Source organism: Moschus berezovskii, chromosome 2, assembly GCF_049115385.1.
Source record: "Moschus berezovskii isolate FMDL1 chromosome 2, NW_MosBer_1.0, whole genome shotgun sequence".
Taxonomy (NCBI): Eukaryota; Metazoa; Chordata; class Mammalia; order Artiodactyla; family Moschidae; genus Moschus; species Moschus berezovskii.
The window spans coordinates 14,632,527-14,642,217 of NC_142461.1; the positions used below are offsets into that span (position 1 = coordinate 14,632,527).

A 9,691-nucleotide genomic window follows, 5' to 3' on the forward strand; every position below is an offset into this window, starting at 1 on the left:
ATAAAGTGATGATGAAATTTTTTCCTCTTAGTTTTATTTCTCAGAGATAACACCTGGGAACACTTTGGTGGGTAACCCTCCAGATCTTTTTCTGTTGCATTAGAAATTAATAGCCTCTACTAAGACAGGATATAAATTAAACTTTTAAAAATGATTGTGCTTCTCTGAGATTTTACATGCCCCCCAAAATGACCATTTTCTAGGCCATGCGGAAAAGGGGTTAAAATAAATCCAAGTCATGAAATAAATGAGTAAAACTCATATTTGTTCCATGGCAATTCGACAGTGCCTATCACACTGTACAGTCTGTATATACCTCTGCCTCCCAGCTAGATTTACACCAGAGCAGTAACTGACATCCATTTTTATATTCCCAACATCTATTTTGCACATAGTAAGGATTCAATACATGTTTGGTAAAGAATGACTTAACTGGGGCAGGGGGGCAGGGCACAGTGGCCTGGGCCCAGCCATGGGCACCACCCTGGTGGGCCGGCTTGGCCTGCAGGATGTGCCAGAGCACAGGGACACGGAGAAGGGCAACAGCACCCCGGCCAGTCCAGACCCAAGGCTTCTCCCTAGCCCCAGCCACTGGTCTCTCTCAGGGGCCCAGGGCAGCGAGGAGCACACACCAGCCCCCGGGGCCCTGGCCCAATGCAGGATCCCCCCATGGCCCTGAATCCAGCTTCTGTCTCTCCAACCCCTGGTCTCAGGCTACTCGCCAAGGTTATGACCCCTGGCCTTTGGTGAAGGAGTGGTGTTTGACCCCTAACCACCAACGAAAGTAAGGTATACATCCTCCATCAAGTACAGCTCAGACTGGTATTTCATCGATGACATCCACCTGTCCCTGGGCTTGGCGGTGGCCTCCTGCAGCCAGACCATCTCCTGGATTCCCAGTTGCACGTGGTACATCTACAGGGTGGAGGTGCACTTCCAGCCCCACCAAGAGCCTGCCCGCTGCCTCAGCACCACCATCCTCTATATCAAGTACCCCAAGGCGTTCTATACCACCACCCTGGATGACAACTGCCGCAACACCCTTAGGAGGCACGTGTCCAGCGTGGAGCTCGAAGTCAGGGAGTTCCTGGGCAGTGTTTACATGTTGGAGGAGAGCTGATTTGAGCACACTGAGAGGACGGCCAGCTTTCTGGTCCAAGTAGGGTTGGGCGAGGCTGCCCTCGGGTGTCATTCCAGCCCTAGAAGAGTCTAACCCAGAAAATGTGTGTTAGTCGCTCAGTCGTGTCTGACTCTTTGTGACCCCATGGACTGCAGCACACCAGGCTCCTCTGTACATGGGGATTCTCCAGGCATGAATACTGGAGTGGGTTGCCGTTCCCTTCTCACCTCTAGGCCCAGCCTGAGGAATAAAAACATGCCACAATAGCTTCTAATTATTGAGGGAATTTGGTTTTTATAATTTTTCCAATTATTTTTAAAAGGAATATACTTCCTAGTTTGCTATTAACATAGCTTCCTCCAAGGTGTGTTGGTTGCTCAGTCGTGTCCAACTCTTTGCTACCCCATGGACTATACAGACCATGGAATTCTCTAGGCCAGGATACTGGAGTGGGTAGATGTTCCCTTCTTCAGGGGATCTTCCCAACCCAGGGTTCGAACCTGGGTCTCCTGCATTGCAGGTGTATGCTTTACTGTCTGAGCTATTAGGGAAGCCCTAAGCCTCATGATGAAAAAATACAAAAATAGCTACAGCAAAAGGAAAATGGCCACACTCTGAAATAGGGAGAAGGGGAGAGCTCTTTTTCCATTGGTCAGTCTGTCAGAGAAAGAGCAGAGAAATTATCTAAGATGGAAAAAGTGAGCTTGAGGAAATTTCAGCCTCTGGTGTCTTCGCTTCTACAAAAGTGGTGCTAATTCAGTGAGCTGTGACACCCATGTGGATTCTGTCTGTGGAGAGCTGAGTTCCATTCAGGTTTGTTTTTGTTTTTTAAATTTCCATTTGTATTTCCTATTAACCCAAACCCCTGGAATCCTCTAAATCTTTTTTGTGATATCAAAAAACCCCAAACCACAATATAAGATGCCTTTCAAGAAAGAGAGAAAGGAAAAGTTCACCCTGTTCACAGTGGGGTCAGGTCAGCTGGTGGCTGAGTTTGGGGCAACAGTTTGGTTTCGGCTCCTTCCACAGGTGGGTTACAAGCTCAGGCTCTGGTGTCATGCCTTGAACTCTTGGCATCTGGTAACATCTCCACAGGCTTGTGTAACTCTCCTGATATGTATTTTGGGGTTTCCAAATACTTCCCTAATTTTCTCATAAGGCAAAACATAGCAGAGGCCCCTTTGGAGAAAAACAGCATTTTGAAAAAATCCTTAGGGAAAACACTTTCTGGGGAGTCCATGAGGAGGGTTTCACTCACAGTGGGAGCTGTCAGCCACACCTAGGACTTGATGCCTCCTGGGAGGAGGTGGACACAGATGTTTCTGATAATCTAGCTCATCAGGGTGAATGTTCTTTCCAGTGACCTTGGGTCAACACTGCAGAGGAATTCTGCTGGTGCCTGAGGTCTAAGCCAAAAAAAAAAACAGAAAATTTTCACCCCTGCCCCCAACCCAAGTGAATGATGTCACAAGTCAAACACCAAAGCCTGGGTGCTGTGATGACCGTGCATATGCATTTACACATTCGTTTTAGTGCAACAGTCATGGAGTTGGGTGTGAACAGAAGAAACTTTGTGAATTCAGGTGATGGGACCACAGAAGCAGGGGCACAGGCTGGGATAGGCCAGGAGGTCACAGAAGCCAGGCTGCCGCTGGCCTTCAGCCGCTTGCCCATCCTTCTTCACACCCCATCCCACCCTGCCTCAGCCAGCCCTTACTTCTTCCTCCTGCCAATCCTTGTGGATTTTTTTTTTCAAACTTTAAACTTTTTGTTTTGTATTGGGGTAGAGCCAACTAACAATGCTGCGGTAGTTTCAGGTGAACGGAAAAAGGACTCAATCATACATATATGTCCCTGTGGACTTTGAGTAAAGAAAGTGGCAGATGACTTTTGCTCTTCTGATATCAGAGACAACAAAACTGTGGGTATTTCCATTGGAGGCATCCAAATGATGTCAGGTGCTTGGGGCTTGCAGAGCCCTGGAAGCTTGGACTCCTGCTAGATCACTGAATTTCTGCTGATGGCTTCCCTCTGTCCTGAAAGCTGAATTGAGAGCTCTGTGAGTACCCTGGAGCTATAGCAGAGAGATTTGTTACGAGGAGGGCAGGTGTGATGATAATCAGCGTCATTTAGAGTCATCAGAAGCCTGGAGGGCTAAATGGTCTGCTGTCTTCCTCAGATTTGATAGTGTTTAGCTCATCATGCACCTGATTGAAAGCATCCCTTCTGTGGAGCCTGTGATCGACTCTGTGGTCCCAAGTTTGCCAGCGTGAAGCTTAGCAGGGGGACCACGCAAGGGGGCACTCCAGGACCCCATAGTCTCCTGTCATCATGCAGAGCAGCAAATGCCTTCTGCATTTGGAAGAGTAAATTACACAGCATTTATTGATAAAAATGGGGACTTTCCCTCTGACTTCATAATCTTGTCATTTAAGACAAGTGGTAAGTGTAATTTTTAAACCATGGTAAGACAATTCCCAAGGTTTTGCTCTGACCCAGTTGAGACCCTTGGTGAGCTCAGGACAACGTCGTGGGCAGTATGGCTGGAGAGACATCAGGGAGAATAGGGTTTTTTAATATGGCCCTGTGTTGAGATGCACATATGAGATTTTTTTATACGAAATACATAATAGAAGTAAGCAGAAGTGAGCAACTGTGTACGTGTCATGTGAATGGAAAAGTAGATTCTGTTTTGTTAGCTTATTCACTAGGGACCCACCTGTAGTTCTCTTAAATCCTTCCTTTTTCTCCAAATCTGATTTTCTGAAAGTTGCAGAAAAGGAAGCATGTGAAGACATGGATCAAATGTCACAGATCAGTGGTGGATTCATGTTGGTTTGCAAGGTGGAAGAGATGATTTTTAAACCCACTGATTAAAGACAAACTTTCCTAAAAGTGACTGGGAAATACCGCTTACTTACAAGTTAAGAATTCTCTTTTCTCAGACTCTTAAATTATGTCTTTTATGTAATAAGGATGATTTGTATTTTCAGAGAAAAGTTTTCTTTTGAAATTACAGACCTTTGAAAAAGAATAAGTACCTTCTCATTTGATAGGCCTCCTTTTCTAACCTTCAGTTCAGTTCAGTTCAGTTCAGTCGCTCAGTCGTGTTCGACTCTTTGCGACCCCATGAATCACAGCACACCAGGCCTCCCTGTCCATCACCAACTCCAAGAGTTCACTCAAACTCATGTCCATCGAGTCGGTGATGCCATCCAGCCATCTCATTCTCTGTCGTCCCCTTCTCCTCCTGCTCCCAATCCTTCCCAGCATCAGAGTCTTTCCCAGTGAGTCAACTCATCGCATGAGGTGGCCAAAGTATTGGAGTTTCAGCTTTAGCATCCGTCCTTCCAATGAACACCCAGGATCGATCTCCTTTAGAATGGACTGGTTGGATCTCCTTGCAGTCCAAGGGACTCTCAAGAGTCTTCTCCAGCACCACAGTTCAAAAGCATCAATTCTTCGGTGATCAGCCTTCTTCGCAGTCCAACTCTCACATCCATACATGACCATGGGAAAAACCATAGCCTTGACTAGACGGACCTTGGTTGGCAAAGTAATGTCTCTGCTTTTTAACATGCTATCTAGGTTGGTCATAACTTTCCTTCCAAGGAGTAAGCGTCTTTTAATTTCCTGGCTGCAATCAGCATCTGCAGTGATTTTGGAGCCCAAAAAAATAAAGTCCGACACTGTTTCCACTGTTTCCCCATCTATTTCCCATGAAGTGATGGGACCAGATGCCACGATCTTTGTTTTCTGAATGTTGAGCTTCAAGCCAACCTTTTCACTCTCCTCTTTCACTTTCATCAAGAGGCTTTTTAGTTCCTCTTCACTTTCTGCCATAAGGGTGGTGTCATCTGCGTATCTGAGGTTATTGATATTTCTCCCGGCAATCTTGATTCCAGCTTGTGCTTCTTCCAGCCCAGCGTTCCTCATGATGTACTCTTCATATAAGTTAAATAAGCAGGGTGACAATATACAACCTTGACGTACTCCTTTTTCTATTTGGAACCAGTCTATTGTTCTATATCCACTTCTAACTGTTGCTTCCTGACCTGCATACAGGTTTCTCAAGAGGCAGGTCAGGTGGTCTGGTATTCCCATCTCTTTCAGAATGTTCCACAGTTTATTGTGATCCACACAGTCAAAGGCTTTGGCATAGTCAATGAAGCAGAAATAGATGCTTTTCTGGAACTCTCTTGCTTTCTTCATGATCCAGCGGATGTTGGCAATTTGATCTCTGGTTCCTCTGCCTTTTCTAAAACCTGCCTGACATCTGGGAGTTCACAGTTCACATATTGCTGAAGCCTGGCTTGGGGAATTTTGAGCATGACTTTACTAGCACGTGAGATGAGTGCAATTGTGCGGTAGTTTGAGCATTCTTTGGCATTGCCTTTCTTTGGGATTGGAATGAAGACTGACCTTTTCCAGTCCTGTGGCCACTGCTGAGTTTTCCAAATTTGCTGGCATATTGAGGGCAGCACTTTCACAGCATCATCTTTCAGGATTTGAAATAGCTCAACTGGAATTCCATCACCTCCACTAGCTTTGTTCGTAGTGATGCTTTCTAAGGCCCACTTGACTTCACATTCCAAGATGTCTGGCTCTAGGTTAGTGATCACGCCATCGTGATTATCTTGGTCATGAAGATCTTTTTTGTACAGTTCTTCTGTGTATTCTTGCCACTTCTTCTTAATATCTTCTGCTTCTGTTAGGTCCATACCATTTCTGTCCTTTATCGAGCCCATCTTTGCATGAAATGTTCCCTTGGAAACTCTAATTTTCTTGAAGAGGTCTCTTGTTTTTCCTAGTCTGTTGTTTTCCTCTATTTCTTTGCATTGATCACTGAGAAAGGCTTTCTTATCTCTCCTTGCTATTCTTTGGAACTCTGCATTCAAATGCTTATATCTTTCCTTTTCTCCTTTGCTTTTCACTTCTCTTCGTTTCACAGCTATTTGTAAGGCCTCCTCCGACAGCCATTTTGCTTTTTTGCATTTCATTTCCATGGGGATGGTCTTGGTCCCTGTCTCCTGTACAATGTCACGAACCTCCGTCCATAGTTCATCAGGCACTCTATCTATCAGATCTAGTCCCTTAAATCTATTTCTCACTTCCACTGTATAATCATAAGGGATTTAGGTCATAAAGAAAGGGAATGCCAAAGAATGCTCAAACTACCGCACAATTGCACCCATCTCACACGCTAGCAAAGTCATGCTCAAAATTCTCCAAGCCAGGCTTCAGCAATATGTGAACCGTGAACTTCCAGATGTTCAAGCAGGTTTTAGAAAAGGCAGAGGAACCAGAGATCAAATTGCCAACATCCGCTGGATCATGAAGAAAGCAAGAGAGTTCCAGAAAAGCATCTATTTCTGCTTCATTGACTATGCCAAAGCCTTTGACTGTGTGGATCACAATAAACTGTGGAACATTCTGAAAGAGATGGAAATACCAGACCACCTGACCTGCCTCTTGAGAAACCTGTATGCAGGTCAGGAAGCAACAGTTAGAAGTGGATATAGAACAATAGACTGGTTCCAAATAGAAAAAGGAGTACGTCAAGGTTGTATATTGTCACCCTGCTTATTTAACTTATATGAAGAGTACATCATGAGGAACGCTGGGCTGGAAGAAGCACAAGCTGGAATCAAGATTGCCGGGAGAAATATCAATAACCTCAGATACGCAGATGACACCACCCTTATGGCAGAAAGTGAAGAGGAACTAAAAAGCCTCTTGATGAAAGTGAAAGAGGAGAGTGAAAAGGTTGGCTTGAAGCTCAACATTCAGAAAACAAAGATCGTGGCATCTGGTCCCATCACTTCATGGGAAATAGATGGGGAAACAGTGTCAGACTTTAATTTTTGGGCTCCAAAATCACTGCAGATGCTGATTGCAGCCAGGAAATTAAAAGACGCTTACTCCTTGGAAGGAAAGTTATGACCAACCTAGATAGCATGTTAAAAAGCAGAGACATTACTTTGCCAACCAAGGTCCGTCTAGTCAAGGCTATGGTTTTTCCCATGGTCATGTATGGATGTGAGAGTTGGACTGGGAAGAAAGCTGATCGCCGAAGAATTGATGCTTTTGAACTGCGGTGTTGGAGAAGACTCTTGAGAGTCCTTTGGACTGCAAGGAGATCCAACCAGTCCATTCTAAAGGAGATCGATCCTGGGTGTTCATTGGAAGGACTGATGCTAAAGCTAAAACTCCAATACTTTGGCCACCTCATGCAACGAGTTGACTCACTGGAAAAGACTCTGATGCTGGGAGGGATTGGGGGTGGGAGGAGACAGGGACGACTGAGAATGAGATGGCTGGATGGCATCACCGACTCTATGGATATGAGTCTGAGTGAACTCTGGGAGTTCATGATGTACAGGGAGGCCTGGCGTGCTGTGATTCATGGGGTCGCGGAGAGTCGGACACGACTGAGCGACTGAACTGAACTGAACTGAAAGGTGTAGTGGGTTTTCCCTACTTTCTTCAATTTAAGTCTGAATTTGGCAATAAGGAGTTCATGATCTAAGCCACAGTCAGCTCCTGGCCTTGTTTTTGCTAACTGTATACAGCTTCTCCATCTTTGGCTGCAAAGAATATAATCAACCTGATTTCGGTGTTGACCATCTGGTGATGTCCATGTGTAGAGTCTTCTCTTATGTTGTTGGAAGAGGGTGTTTGCTATGACCAGTGCATTCTTTTGGCAAAACTCTATTAGCCTTTGCCCTGCTTCATTCCGTGCTCCGAGGCCAAATTTGCCTGTTACTCCAGGTGTTTCTTGACTTCCTACTTTTGCATTCCAGTCCCCTATAATGAAAAGGACATCTTTTTTGGGTCTTAGTTCTAAAAGGTCTTGTAGGTCTTCACAGAACCATTCAACTTCAGCTTCTTCAGCGTTACTGGTTGGGGCATAGGCTTGGATTACTGTAATACTGAATGGTTTGCCTTGGAAATGAACAGAGATCATTCTGTCGTTTTTAAGACTGCATCCAAGTACTGCATTTTGGACTCTTTTGTTGACCATGATGGCTACTCCATTTCTTCTAAGGGACTCCTGCCCACAGTAGTAGATACAGTGGTCATCTGAGTTAAATTCACCCATTCCAGTCCATTTTAGTTCACTGAATGTCTACGTTCACTCTTGCCATCTCCTGTTTGACCACTTCCAATTTGCCTTGATTCATGGACCTAACATTCCAGGTTCCTATGCAATATTGCTCTTTACAGCATCGGACCTTGCTTCTATCACCAGTCACATCCACAACTGGGTATTGGTTTTGCTTTGGCTCCATCCCTTTATTCCTTCTAGAGCTATTTCTCCACTGATCTCCAGTAGTATACTGGGCACCTACTGACCTGGGGAATTCCTCATTCAGTATCCTATCATTTTGCCTTTTGATACTGTTCATGGGGTTCTCAAGGCAAGTATACTGAAGTGGTTTGCCATTCCCTTCTCCAGTGGAGGTTTCTAACCTTAGGGAGAGTATTCGATGAAAATGCTTTTTTAAATTTATCTTTGACATCTATCCCACTTCATTTTGCTTTATGACTTCTTCATTTAATAATAAATTATCTTTAGGGGCTTCCCTGGTGGCTCAGTAGTAAAGAATCCACCTGCCAATGCAGGAGACACTGGTTTGATCCGTGATTCAGGAAGATCCCACATACCTCAAAGCAACTAAGCTCATATGCCACAACTACTGAACATATGTGCCCTAGAGCCAGTGCTCCACAACAAGAGAAGCCAGCACAATGAGAAGCCTACACACGGCAACTAGAGAGTAGCCCCCACTTGCCACAACTAGAGAAAAGCCCAAGCAGCAACAAAGACCCAGCACAGCCAAAAATTAAAAAAATAAATGAATACAATTATAAAAAAGAAACCAGGGACTTCCCTCATGGTCCAATGGCTGAGACTCCACGCTCCCAATGCAGGCAGCCGGGGTTCCATCCCTGGTCAGGGAACTAGATCCCATAGGCCATAACTAAGATCTGGTGCAGCCAAATAAATAAATGTTAAAAAAAAAGAAAGCAATATTAAAATTAAAAATAAATTATGTTTTAAAAAAGAACGACTTTCATCTCCCACCCTTTAAAAAATGATTTATGGCTTGCTTTATTTTTTAATAATAAACAGATTTACTTTGAGAATTCTGCATCTCACCTTTAAATGATTCAGCTATCAGTCAGAGCCTTAGTAGGAAACTGAACTAATTCAAGTTATTCAAGCAACTTTAATGAAGGGACAATTCAGGAAGTGTGAGCACCAAAAAGGGAGGTTGAGATAGCCAGAGGCCAGCAATAGCAGGAAATTATTACCATGCTTGCTTGGAAAGGCAGGGGAAGGAAATGGAGTTTCCTGAGACTGGTGAGACCCTGAGCTATAGAAGAGGTGTTGCTGACAGCAGCTGATATCTTGGAAGGAAGCAGCCACTCCCAGAAAATAAGAAAATGTGGCACAGAGCTGGAGGAACCCCCCAGAGCTCTCTATTCCTGCACACCACACTCTTACCAGTGCCTTCCACTGATGGAACGCGAGTGAGCGATGAGCGTGCATGATACAGTCCTTGG

The 9,691-nt window shown here is 44.7% G+C and overlaps 1 pseudogene; it reads left to right on the top strand.

Moving 5' to 3' along the window:
• Nucleotides 1–472: 472 nt before the first annotated feature.
• LOC129538593 (refilin-B pseudogene) lies at nt 473–1,120 on the top strand (annotated as a pseudogene).
• Nucleotides 1,121–9,691: the final 8,571 nt, after the last annotated feature.